This window comes from Rhinolophus ferrumequinum, chromosome X (genome assembly GCF_004115265.2).
Source record: "Rhinolophus ferrumequinum isolate MPI-CBG mRhiFer1 chromosome X, mRhiFer1_v1.p, whole genome shotgun sequence".
In the NCBI taxonomy this organism is placed as follows: Eukaryota; Metazoa; Chordata; class Mammalia; order Chiroptera; family Rhinolophidae; genus Rhinolophus; species Rhinolophus ferrumequinum.
This window is the reverse complement of record NC_046284.1, coordinates 65505531-65517722: the sequence shown is the minus strand read 5'-3', so window position 1 is coordinate 65517722 and position 12192 is coordinate 65505531. Positions and strand designations below refer to the sequence as shown.

At 35.9% G+C, this 12192-nt stretch overlaps 1 pseudogene; it reads right to left on the bottom strand.

Annotated features, from left to right (window-relative positions):
• LOC117012900 (kallikrein-1-like) overlaps window positions 1-12192 on the bottom strand; it is a 159821-nt pseudogene that overhangs the window by 57439 nt on the left and 90190 nt on the right.

Below are 12192 nucleotides of genomic sequence, written 5' to 3'. Positions count from 1 at the left end.
CAGCTATCTGGACATAAATGCCAGATATTAGAATTCATGGTGAGGTTTTGAAAATGTTTTATTAATTTGGCTGGAATAAAATAAATAGTCCAAATCTTGTCCTAACCAACCACCCCTCCTTAATATAAAGGTCTAAATAGAGCTCTAAAACCAAGGGAAAATAACAAAATTATAATTAAAGTACAGCTTTATTATTAGCTGGTTCTGTGCTAAATATATTCAATAAGCAGAAAAGACAAAGCTTGCTTGGTGCACGCTATTTAAGTTTGAGGACTGCATGGGAAAATGATTTCCTTGTAGCCAAATCTTAGAATACTATCACCTCCCGGTGATCTGATATATATATAGTTTATATATATATATAAGTTTAGTGCCTATGTTTTCTTCTATGCAGTTTATTGTTTTAGGGCTTATGTTTAGGTCTTCGAACCATTTTGAGTTAATTTTGGTGCACGGTGACAGCACTCTAGTTTCATTCTTCTGCATGTGGCTTTCCAATACTCCCAGGACCATTTATATATATAAAACCCTAATAGAGTCTTATAGTCACAAATATAAAAAGTTGCATGTATGGAAGAAGATGCAGTTTGAAAGGGAATGGGAAAAGAAGAATAGAATCAGATTAGGATGTAGAAAGCTCCTGTTTTATAAATTTAAATTTTATTTTCTTATTTTTATTTATGTATTTATTTTATTAATTTATTTTTATTGAGGTAATATTGATTAACAACATCATATAAATGGTTGAAACAATAAGAATAGCATTTTGTAACCCATGAAAACGGTACAAAATTCAAATTTCAATGTCCATAAAGTTTTCTTTTAAAACCCATGCTTGTGTGTTTGCGTATTGTATATGGCTCCTTGAGATGAAGCAGAATTGAACAATTGTGATAGAGATCTTTTGGCCTACAAAACCAAAAATACTTATATACCTGGCCCTTAAAGGAAAGAATTTGCTGATTCCTGTTTCATTATATAAGCATTTAAGACAAACAGTTTTACTTCAAATACTGTTTTTGCTACATCTATATTTATTCACAACATTGCCATGTGTTTCAGATATAAATATTTTAAATTTTTATGACTTCAATTTATGAGTAATATAGAAATAGGAATTTCATTTCCAAATGTATGTTCAAACACTATTTTTTGTGATTGAGTTTTTGCTTAGTTGAATTTGTCCCAATAGTATATTCCGTTAGATACCTTGTCTTTTTATGTCATTAAAATATGTCTGATATGAATGGTTACTTTTGAAGTTTTACTATGCATTCTTAAAGTATAAAATTAACTGCCTGCCGCAAATCATGCAAAATTCTTTAAAAAACTATAGAAGAAATCACCTTCTTCACTATCACCTTTAAAAAATCACTAATTTATCATTCTTTTATAATGTTTTTATTTTTTTTTTATTTTTAGATTTACCTACAGGTTTCACATTTGTTTATTCATTTTCAATTCTATTTTAATTAAAGTTTATCGGGGTGACAATTGTTAGTAAAGTTACATAGATTTCAGGTGTACAATCCTGTAATACATCACCTATATACATCACGTTGTGTGTTCACCACCCAGAGTCAGATCTCTTTCCATCACCATATATTTGATCCCCTTTACCCTGAACAACCAGACCCCTCCCCCCTTACCCTCTGGTAACCACTAAACTATTGTCTGTGTCTGAGTTTTTGTTTCTTCCTTTGTTTGTCTTGTTCTTTTGTTGTTTTCAGTTTTATATACCACATATCAGTGAAATCATATGGTTCTCTACTTTTTCTGTTTGAATTACTGCGCTTAGCAATACAATCTCGAGATCCATCCATGTTCTCACAAATGGTACTGTTTCATCTTTCCTTATGGCTGAAAAGTATTCCATTGTGTATGTATACCGCAACTTCTTTATCCATTCACCTATCGAGGGACACTCTGGTTGTTTCCCTATCTTGGCCACCACAAATAAAGCTGTAATCAACATGGGAGCACACATGTCTTTATGGATAAATGTTTTCAGATTTTTTTGGGTAAATATCCAGGAGAGGGATTGCTGGGTCATATGGTAATTCTATTCTTAATTTTTTGAGGAACCTCCACACTGCTTTCCATAGCAGCTGCACCAATCTGCATTCCCACCAACAGTGTATGAGGGTTTCCTTTATCTCCACAGCCTCTCCAACACTTGTTAGTATTTGTCTTGTTGATGATAGCCATTCTAACTGGGGTAAGGTGATATCTCATTGTGGTTTTTATTTGCATTTCTGTGATGATTACTGATGTTGAGCATTTTTTCATATGTCTATTGGCAATTTGTATGTCCTCTTTGTAGAAATGTCTCTTCAGGTGCTCTGCCCATTTTTTAATTGGATTGCTTGTGTTTTTGTTGTTGAGTTGTATGTGTTCCTTATATATTTTGGACATTAGCCCCTTATCAGAGGCATTGTTTACAAAAATCTTCTCCCATTCAGTTTGTTGCCTCTTTATTTTGTAGATGGTTTCCTTAGCTGTGCAGAAGCTTTTAAGTTTGATATAGTCCCATTCATTTATTTTAGCTTTTACCTCCCTTGCCTTTGGAGTCAAATTCATAAAACGCTCTTAGACCCAAGGTCCATAAGTTTAGTGCCTATGTTTTCTTCTATGCAGTTTATTGTTTTAGGGCTTATGTTTAGGTCTTCGAACCATTTTGAGTTAATTTTGGTGCACGGTGACAGCACTCTAGTTTCATTCTTCTGCATGTGGCTTTCCAATACTCCCAGGACCATTTATTGAAGAGGCTGTCTTTTCTCCATTCTATGTTTTTGGCTTCTTTGTCAAAAATTATCCATCCATATTTATGTGGGTTTATTTCTGGGTTCTCAATTCTATTCCATTGGTCTGTGTGTCTGTTTTTCTGCCAATACCACACTGTTTTGATTATTGTTGTCCTGTAGTACAAGCTGAAGTCAGGAAGTATGATACCTCCAGCATTGTTCTTTTTTCTTAGGATTGCTTTGGCTATTCAGGGTCTTTTGTTGCTCCCTACAAATCTGATGATTTTTCGTTCTATTTCTTTAAACAGTGGCATTGGGATTTTGATGGGGATTGCATTAAATCTGTCTATTGCTTTCAGTAATATAGCCATTTTAATTATGTTGATTCCCCCGATCCATGAACATGGAATGTCTTTTCATTTCTTTCTGTCTTTTCCAATTTCTTTTAAAAATGTCTTATAGTTTTCAGTATATAGGTCTTTCACATCCTTGATTAAGTTTTTTCCTAGGTGTTTTATTCTTTTTCTTGCAATTGCAAAGGGAATGTTTTTTGTTTTCTTTTCTTTTTCTGAGATTTCATTGTTAATATATAGGAATGCAATGGACTTTTGTACGTTGATTTTGTAGCAGGCAACGACAATACTTGTTTATTGTTTCTAATAGCTTTTTGGTGGAGTATTTAGGGTTTTCTACATATAACATCATGTCATCTGCAAACAGTGACAATTTAACTTCTCCATGCACAACTGGGATGCCTTTCATTTCTTTGTCTTCTCTGATTGCTCTAGCTAGGACTTCCAATACTATGTTGAAAAGCAGAGGTGATAAGGGGACAGCCCTGTCATGTTCCTGAATGTAGAGCAAAGGGCTTCCATTTTTCACTGTTAATTATGATATTAGTTGAGGGTTTGTCATATATATATATGGCCTGTATCATGTTAGGGTATTTTCCTTCTATACCTATTTTATTAAGTGTTTTAAACATAAATTGATGTTGTATTTTGTCAAACGCTTTTTCTGCGTCTATTAATATAATCATATGACTTTTGTCCTTTATTTTGTTTATGTGATGTATCGCATTGATGGATTTGCATATGTTGAACTGTCCTTGTGCCCTTGAGATGAACCCTACTTGTTCATGATGTATAATCTTGTTAATGCATTGTTGTATTCAATGTGCTAGAATTTTGTATAGGATTTCTGAATCTGTATTCTTCAGAGATATTTGTCTCTAATTTTCCTTTTTTTGTGTTTTTCTTACCAGGTTTTGGTATCAGGATAATATTGGCCTCATAAAATGAGTTAGAGTATTGTCTCTTCTTCAATTTTTTGGAAGAGTTTAAGTTAGACAGGTATTAGATCCCCTGTGAACGTTTGGTAGAATTCACTAGTGAAGCCATCTGGTCCCGGACTTTTGCTTTTGGGAAGGTTTCAGATGACTGATTCAATTTCCTTGCTGGTGATCAGTCTATTTAGATTTTCCAATTCTTCAGGATTCAGTATGGGAAGGATAGGATTCTAAGAACTTGTCCATTTCTAATAGGTTATTGAATTTGGTGTCATATAGTCCTTCATAGTATTCTTGGATGATCCTCTGTATTTTTGTGGCATCCATGATAACTGCCCGTTTTATTTCTGATTTTGTTTATTTGTGTCTTTTCTTTTTTTACCTTAGTGAGTCTAGTCAATTTTATTAATCTTTCCAAAGAACCAGCTCTTGGTTGCATTAATTTTTTCTATTGTCTTTTTGTTCTCTATTTCATTTATTCTGCTCTGATTTTTACTATTTCCTTTCTTTTGCTGACTTTAGGTTTCATTTGTTCTTCTTTTTCTAGTTCTTCAAGGTGTAACGTGAGGTTTTTTTTAGCTGGGATTTTTCTTGTTTCTTGAAATAGGCCTGTAATGATATAAATTTATCTCTTAAAACTGCTTTCGTTGCATCCCAAAAATTCGGTAGGATGTATTTTCATTGTCAGTTGTTTCTATGTATCTTTTGATCTCTCCTCTTTCTGTCTCTCCTCTTTGACCCAGTTGTTCTTTAAAAGCATGTTGTTCAATTTCCACATATTAGTGTTTTTTCCTCCTATCTTTTTGCAGTTGATATCCAATTTCAAAGCCTTTTGGTCAGAGAATATGCTTTGTATGATTTCAGTCTTTCAAAATTTGCTGAGGCTAGTTTTATTTCCCAATATATGGTCTATCCTTGAGAATGTTCCATGTACACTAGAAGAGAATATATAGACAAAGGACTCCCTGCACAGCAGTCAGACAAGACAAAGAGGCTTACTACTGAATTCACCTAAAGGTGGTTGAATTGCGTGAGCAGGGGAGGAGGGTAGGGAGAAATGCGGAGACAGGGCTGCGGGGCACAGGACGCAGACGTAGCTCAGTGCTCCAAGCTCACTGCATCACGGAACTACCATAGCTGAGGGAGAGGGAAGAACTCGGACTGCTAGGGCTCCGCTTATGGCCCACAGGGTTGAGGGGACAACATGTAACACGGCTGAACCCCATGTTCACAGCAGAGACCTCGGAGCAAAGACTGAGGGAAGAAGGCTGAAAACGCTGGTTTAAGCCGTCACTGCCACAGAGAATGGAAGCCTTAGGCAGTGAGACTAGATGCTCCTCCCTACCATCCCAGAGCTCGCCCCGCCCCCAACTGCCCAGTGCTAGAAGCGGAACAGCAGCAGTGTCACATCAAAAGAACAGCATATTTCCAGTTCTGAAAACTGTATTCCGCAGACACAGATTCACAGCCCAACTAGCTCCAGCAAAGGGGAAGGAGCTGTGAAAGCAGGACTGGCTGTGGTGGTGGTCACAGCCATTACTCTGGGCCACCTCTCACAACCCACACCGCCCCTGTCCCCACCTAACTGGGCAGATCCCTGCAGGAGTAAATAGCACTGCTGAAACACACGGGCTCTGAATCTGGTGCAGGAAGAGCTTTGGAACTTCAAAACCTCTCCACATCCCCACAGGGACGCAGCGCCCTATGACAAAGGTGAACTGTTAACAGAGGAGAAGCCCGCCTTCCAGGGAATCCCCCCATTGTGTGAGAAGCTGGAATAGTGCAGAGAAAACATAATACTACAGTGTGAGAGAGAAAACAAGGCTGCAGTCGGACAGTAAATAAAACATTCTACCAACACGCACTGGAAAACAAAAGAAAGACCTCTTCCTATCAATCTGCTGCAGAACTCACTCCTGTAGATGTCTAGGGAGAGAAATAATAAATCATTAATTGCCATGAATAACCAAGGCAACAAGACAGCTCAGAGAGAAAGAGAAAATTCTCCAAAAAATGAACTTAAAGATATGGAAATATGTGACTTAAATGACAGAGAATTCAAGATTGCAGTTCTGAAAAAACTCAACAAGATGCAAGAAAACACAGAAAGGAAAAAGAACCAAGTAGAACTTCTGGAGATTAAGAACTCAATAGAAGAAATGAAGAATGAAATAGCCAGCTTAGGTAGTAGACTTGACCAGATGGAGGAAGGAATCAGTGACATCGAAGACAGAAACCTGGAAATGACACAGATGGAAGAAGAAAGAGACTTGAGACTTAAAAGAAATGAAAGAACTCTACAAGAACTTTCTGACTCCATCAGAAAGAGCAATATAAGAATAACGGGCATACCAGAAGGATAAGCAGGAGAGAAGGTAACAGAGAGTATATTCAAACAAATAGTCAATGAGTGCTTCCCAAACTTGTGGAAAGAACTGGACCCTCGAATACAAGAAGCAAATAGAACACCTAGTTACCTCAACCCAAATAGGCCTTCTGCAAGGCACATTGTATTGAAGCTGTCAAAAATTAATGACAACGAAAGAATCCACAAGGCAGCCAGGGAAAAGAAGACGGTGACCTACAAAGGAAAGCCCATTAGATTATCAACAGATTTTTCAGCAGAATCTCTACAAGCCAGGAGGAGGTGGAACCAAATATTCAAACTATTGAAAGAGAGAAATTATGACCCAAGAATAATACACCAAGCAAAGATATCCTTTAGATATGAAGGAGGAATAAAGACCTTTCCAGACATACAGAAGCTGAGGGAATTTTCTAATACACGACCTGCACTACCAGAAATACTAAAGGAGGCTATTCGACCACAATCAACAGGGACAATTTGTGGCAACCGAAACATAAAAAGGGAGAGAGTAAAGGCCTAAACCGGAATATGGGAATGGAAAAAGTAAGTGGGCTTAAAAAAATGGAATACTCTAAATATCAAACTTTCTTTTACATAAATTTAATGGTACACACTCAAAAAAAAATCTAGAACTGAAATATATACTAAAAGAAGAAACAGAGGGAAAAATCATGGAACACCACCACACAGAAATAATAGACAACAACAAAAACGCAAAGAAACAACGGAGACACAGGCTTACCAGAAGACAAAAGATAGATTGATGAGAAATCCTCACATATCTATAATCACCCTAAATGTAAATGGACTGAACTCACCAATAAAAAGTATCTATAATCACCCTAAATGTAAATGGACTGAACTCACCAATAAAAAGGCACAGAGTAGTAGAAGAAAGGAAATAATAAAAATCAGAGCACAAATAAATGAAGTAGAAAACAAAAAAGACAATAGAAAAAATTAATGTGACAAAGAGCTGGCTCTGGCTCTTTGAAAAGATTAACAAAATTGACAAACCCTTGGCTAGGCTCACTAAGATAAAAAGAGAGAAGACACTAATAAACAAAATCAGAAATGAAAAAGGGGAAGTTATAATGGATGCCACAGTAATACAAAGGATCATCCAAGAATACTATGAAGGAATATATGCCACCAAATTCAATAACCTAAAAGAAATGGACAACTTCTGAGAAACATATAGCCTTCCTAGGCTGAACCATGAAGAATCCGAAAATCTAAAAAGGCCGATCACCAGTAACGACATTGAATCAGTCATCCAAAACCTTCCCAAAAGCAAAAGTCCTGGACCAGATGGTTTCACTAGTGAATTCTACCAAACCTTCAAAGAGGATCTAATACCAATCCTGCTCAAACTCTTCCAAAAAATTGAAGAAGAGACAGTACACCCCAACTCATTTTATGAGACCAACATTACCCTGATACCAAAACCTGGTAAGGACAATACAAAAAAATAAAACTACAGACCAATATCTCTGATGAATACAGATGCAAAAATCCTAAACAAAATTCTAGCAAATTGAATGCAACAATACATTAAAAAGATTATTCATCACGACCAAGTGGGATTCATCCCAGAGGCACAAGAATGGTTCAACATACGCAAATCCATCAATGTGATACATCACACAAAGTAAAGGACAAAAATCATGAGTATATCAATAGATGCAGAAAAAGCATTTGACAAGATACAACATCCATTTATGATTAAAACACTTGATAAAATCGATATAGAAGGAGAATACCTTAACATAATAAATGCCACATATGACAAACCCTCAGCTAATCTCATAATTAACGGTGAAAAACTGAAGCCCTTTACTCGACATTCAGGAATACAACAGGGCTGTCCCCTATCACCTCTGTATTTCAACATAGTTTTGGAAGTTCTTGCCAGAGCAATCAGGCAAGAGAAAGAAATAAAAAGCATCCAAATTGGGAATGAAGAAGTTAAATTGTCACTCTTTGCAGATGACATGATGCTATATATAGAAAACCCTAAAGACTCCAACAAAAAGCTATTAGAAACAATCAATGAATACAGTAAAGTTGCTGGCTACAAAATCAACGTACAAAATTCCATTGCATTCCTATATACTAACAATGAAATCTCAGAAAAAGAAATTTAAAAAAACCACAATTCCTTTTGCAATTGCAGCAAAACTAATAAAATACCTAGGAAAAAACTTAACCAAGGATTTGAAAGACCTATATGCTGAAAACTATGATATTTTTAAAAGAAATTGAAGAAGACACAAAGAAATGGAAAGACATTCCATGCTCATGGATTGGAAGAATCAACAGTTAAAATGGCCATATTACCCAAAGCAATATACAGATTTAATGCAATTCCCATCAAAATCCCAATAACATTTTTAAAGAAATAGAACAAAAAATCATCAGATTTGTTTGGAACCACAAAAGACCCCGAATAGCCAAAGCTATCTTAAGAAAAAAGAACATTGCTGGAGGTATCACACTCCCTGACTTTAGCTTGTACTACAGGGCAACAATAATCAAAACAGCATGGTATTCACAGAAAAACAGACACATAGACTAATGGAATAGAACAGAGAACACAGAAATAAATCCACATAAATATGGACAGATAATTTTTGACAAAGAATCCAAAAACATAGAATGGAGAAAAGACAGCCTCTTCAATAAATGGTGCTGGGAGAAATGGATAGCCAAGTGCAAAAGAATGAAACTGGATTGCTAACTTTCAATGTGTACCAAAATTAATTCAAAATAAACTGCATAGAAGAAAACATAGAAGAAAACTTATGGACCTTGGGTTGAAAGAGCATTTTATGAATTTGACTCCAACGGCAAGGGAAATAAAAGCTAAAACAAATGAATGGGACTATATGAAACTTAAAACCTTCTGCACAGCAAAAGAAACCATCGACAAAATAAAGAGGCAACCAACTGAATGGGAGAAGATTTTTGCAAACAGTGCCTCCGATAAGGGGTTAATATCCAAAATATACAAGGAACTCATAAAACTCAACAACAAAAAAACAAACAACCCGATTGAAAAATGGGCAGAGTATCTGAGGAGACATTTCTCCGAAGAGGACACACAAATGGCAAATAGACGTGAAAAAATGCTCAACATTACTAATCATCAGAGAAATGCAAATAAAAGCCACAATGAAATATCACCTCAACCCAGTCAGAATGGCTATCATCAACAAGACAAATAGTAACAAGTGTTGGAGAGGCTGTGGAGAAAAAGGAACCCTCATACACTGTTGGTCTGTTGAATGCAGACTGGTGCAGCCGCTGTGGAAGGCAGTGTGTAGGTTCCTCAAAATATTACGAATAGAATTACCATATGACCCGGCAATCCCTCTCCTGTTATGTACCTGAAAAATCTGAAAACATTTATCCATAAAGACACGTGTGCTCCAATGTTCATTGCAGCTTTATTTACAGTGGCCAAGACATGGAAACAACCAAAATATCATTTGATAGATGAATGGATAAAGAAGTTGTGGTATATATACACAATGGAATACTGTTCAGTGGTAAGAAAAGATAAAATAGGACCATTTGTTACAACATGGTTGAATCTTGAGATTATAATGCTTAGCAAAATAAGTCAGACAGAAAAAGCAGAGAACCATATGATTTCACTGATATGTAGTGTATAAACTGAAAACAACAAAAGAACAAGACAAACAAATGAGAAACAAAAACTCATAGACACAGCAAATAGTTTAGTGGTTACCAGAGGTTAAGGGGGAAAGAGGATGGTAGATGAGGGTAAAGGGGATCAAATATATGGTGACGGAAGGAGAACTGACTCTGGGTGGTGAACACACAATGGGATTTACAAATGATGTAATACAGAATTTTACACCTGAAATCTATGTAACTTTACTAATAATTGTCACCCCAATAAACTTTAATTAAAAATAAATAAATTTAAAAAAAAGGATGTATAGTCTGATGATCAAGGATGAAGTGCTCTATTAATGTCAATTATGTCCATTTCATCTAATGTGTCATTTAGGGCTGCTATTTCATTATTTATTTTCTGTCTGGATGATCTATCCATAGCTGTCAATGATGTATTTAGGTCCCCTGCTATAATTGTGATTTGGTCAAATTCTCCCTTTAGTTCTGTTAGTAGTTGCTTGGTATATTTCAGTGCTCCCTGATTGGGGGCATAAATGTTGATGACTGTTATGTCTTCTTGTTGTATAGCCCCCTTTGTCATTATGAAATTTCCATCTGTGTCTCTTATTACCCTTTTTATCCTGAAATTTGTTTCATCTGATATCAGTAAGTCTACAGCTGCTTTTCTCTGGATACCATTTGCTTGGAGTGTCAATTTCCAACCTTTCACTTTGAGTCTACCTTTGTCCTTGCAGCTGACATGTGTCTCTTGGAGGCAGCGTGTGGCTTGGTTTAGTTTTTTGATCCAATCTGCTACTGTGTGCCTTTTTATTGGTGAGTTCGGTCCATTTACATTTAGGGTGAATATTGATATATGAGGATTTCCTATCATTCTATCTGTGGTTTTATGGTAGGAGTATGTCTCTATTGTTTCTTTGCCTTTTCGTTGCTCTCTATTATTTCAGTGCGGTAGTATTGTATGGCATTTTTCCCGTTTCTTCTTTTATTATGTTACATATTTCAGTTCTGGATTTTTTTTTTGTTTTTTGTGTTTTTTTTTTTTTTTTGGTTACCATTAAGTTTATGTAAAGGAAAGTTTCATATTTAGAGTATTCCATTTTCTTCAGCATGCTTACTTTCTCCATTCCCTTACACCAGTTCAGACCTTTACTCTCTCTCCTTTTAAGTTTTTGTTGTCACAAATTATCCCTATTTATGCTGGCGAATAGTCTCCTTCAGTATTTATTGTAGTGCAGGTCATGTGTTAGAAAATTCCCTCAGCATCTGTATGTCTGGAAAGGTCTTTATTCCTCCTTCTTGTCTAAAGGATATCTTTGCTGGATATATTATTCTTGGCTCATAGTTTCTTTCTTTCAATAGTTTGAATGTTTGCATCCACTCCCTCCTGGCTTGTAGAGTTTCTGTTGAAAAATCCGATGACAACCTAATGTGCTTTCCTTTGTAGGTTACCATCTTCTTTTCCCTGGCTGCCTTGGAGATTCTTTCTTTGTCGTTAATTTTTGACAGCTTAAATACGATGTGCCTTGGAGAAGGCCTGTTGGGGTTGAGGTAATTAGGTGTTCTATATGCTTCTTGGATTCAAGGATCCAGTTCTTTCCCCAAGTTTGGGAAGTTCTCATTCACCATTTGTTTGAATATACTCTCTGTTCTCTTCTCCGTATCTTTCCCTTCTGGTATGACTGTTAATTTGATATTGCTCTTTCTGATGGAGTCAGAAAGTTCTTGTAAAGATCTTTCATTTCTTTTAACTCTCAAGTCTCTCTGTTTTTTTGATCTGTGTCATTTCCAGATTTCTATCTTCAATGTCACTGATTCTTTCTTCCATCTGGTCAGCTCTATTACCTAAGCTGGCTATTTCATTCCTCATTTCTTTTATTGAGTTTTTAAGCTACAGAAATTCTATTTGGTTCTTTTTAAAAATTTCAGTCTCTTTGGTAAAATATTCATTTTGTTCTTTGATTATGTTTCTGAGTTCACTGAACTGCCTGTCTGTGTTTTCTTGCATCTCGTTGAGTTTTTTCAGGACTGCAATCTTGAATTCTCTGTCATTTAAGTCACATATTTCCATGTCTTTAAGTTCATTTTCTGGAGGCTTTTTGTTTTCTCTCTGAGCTGTCTTGTTACCT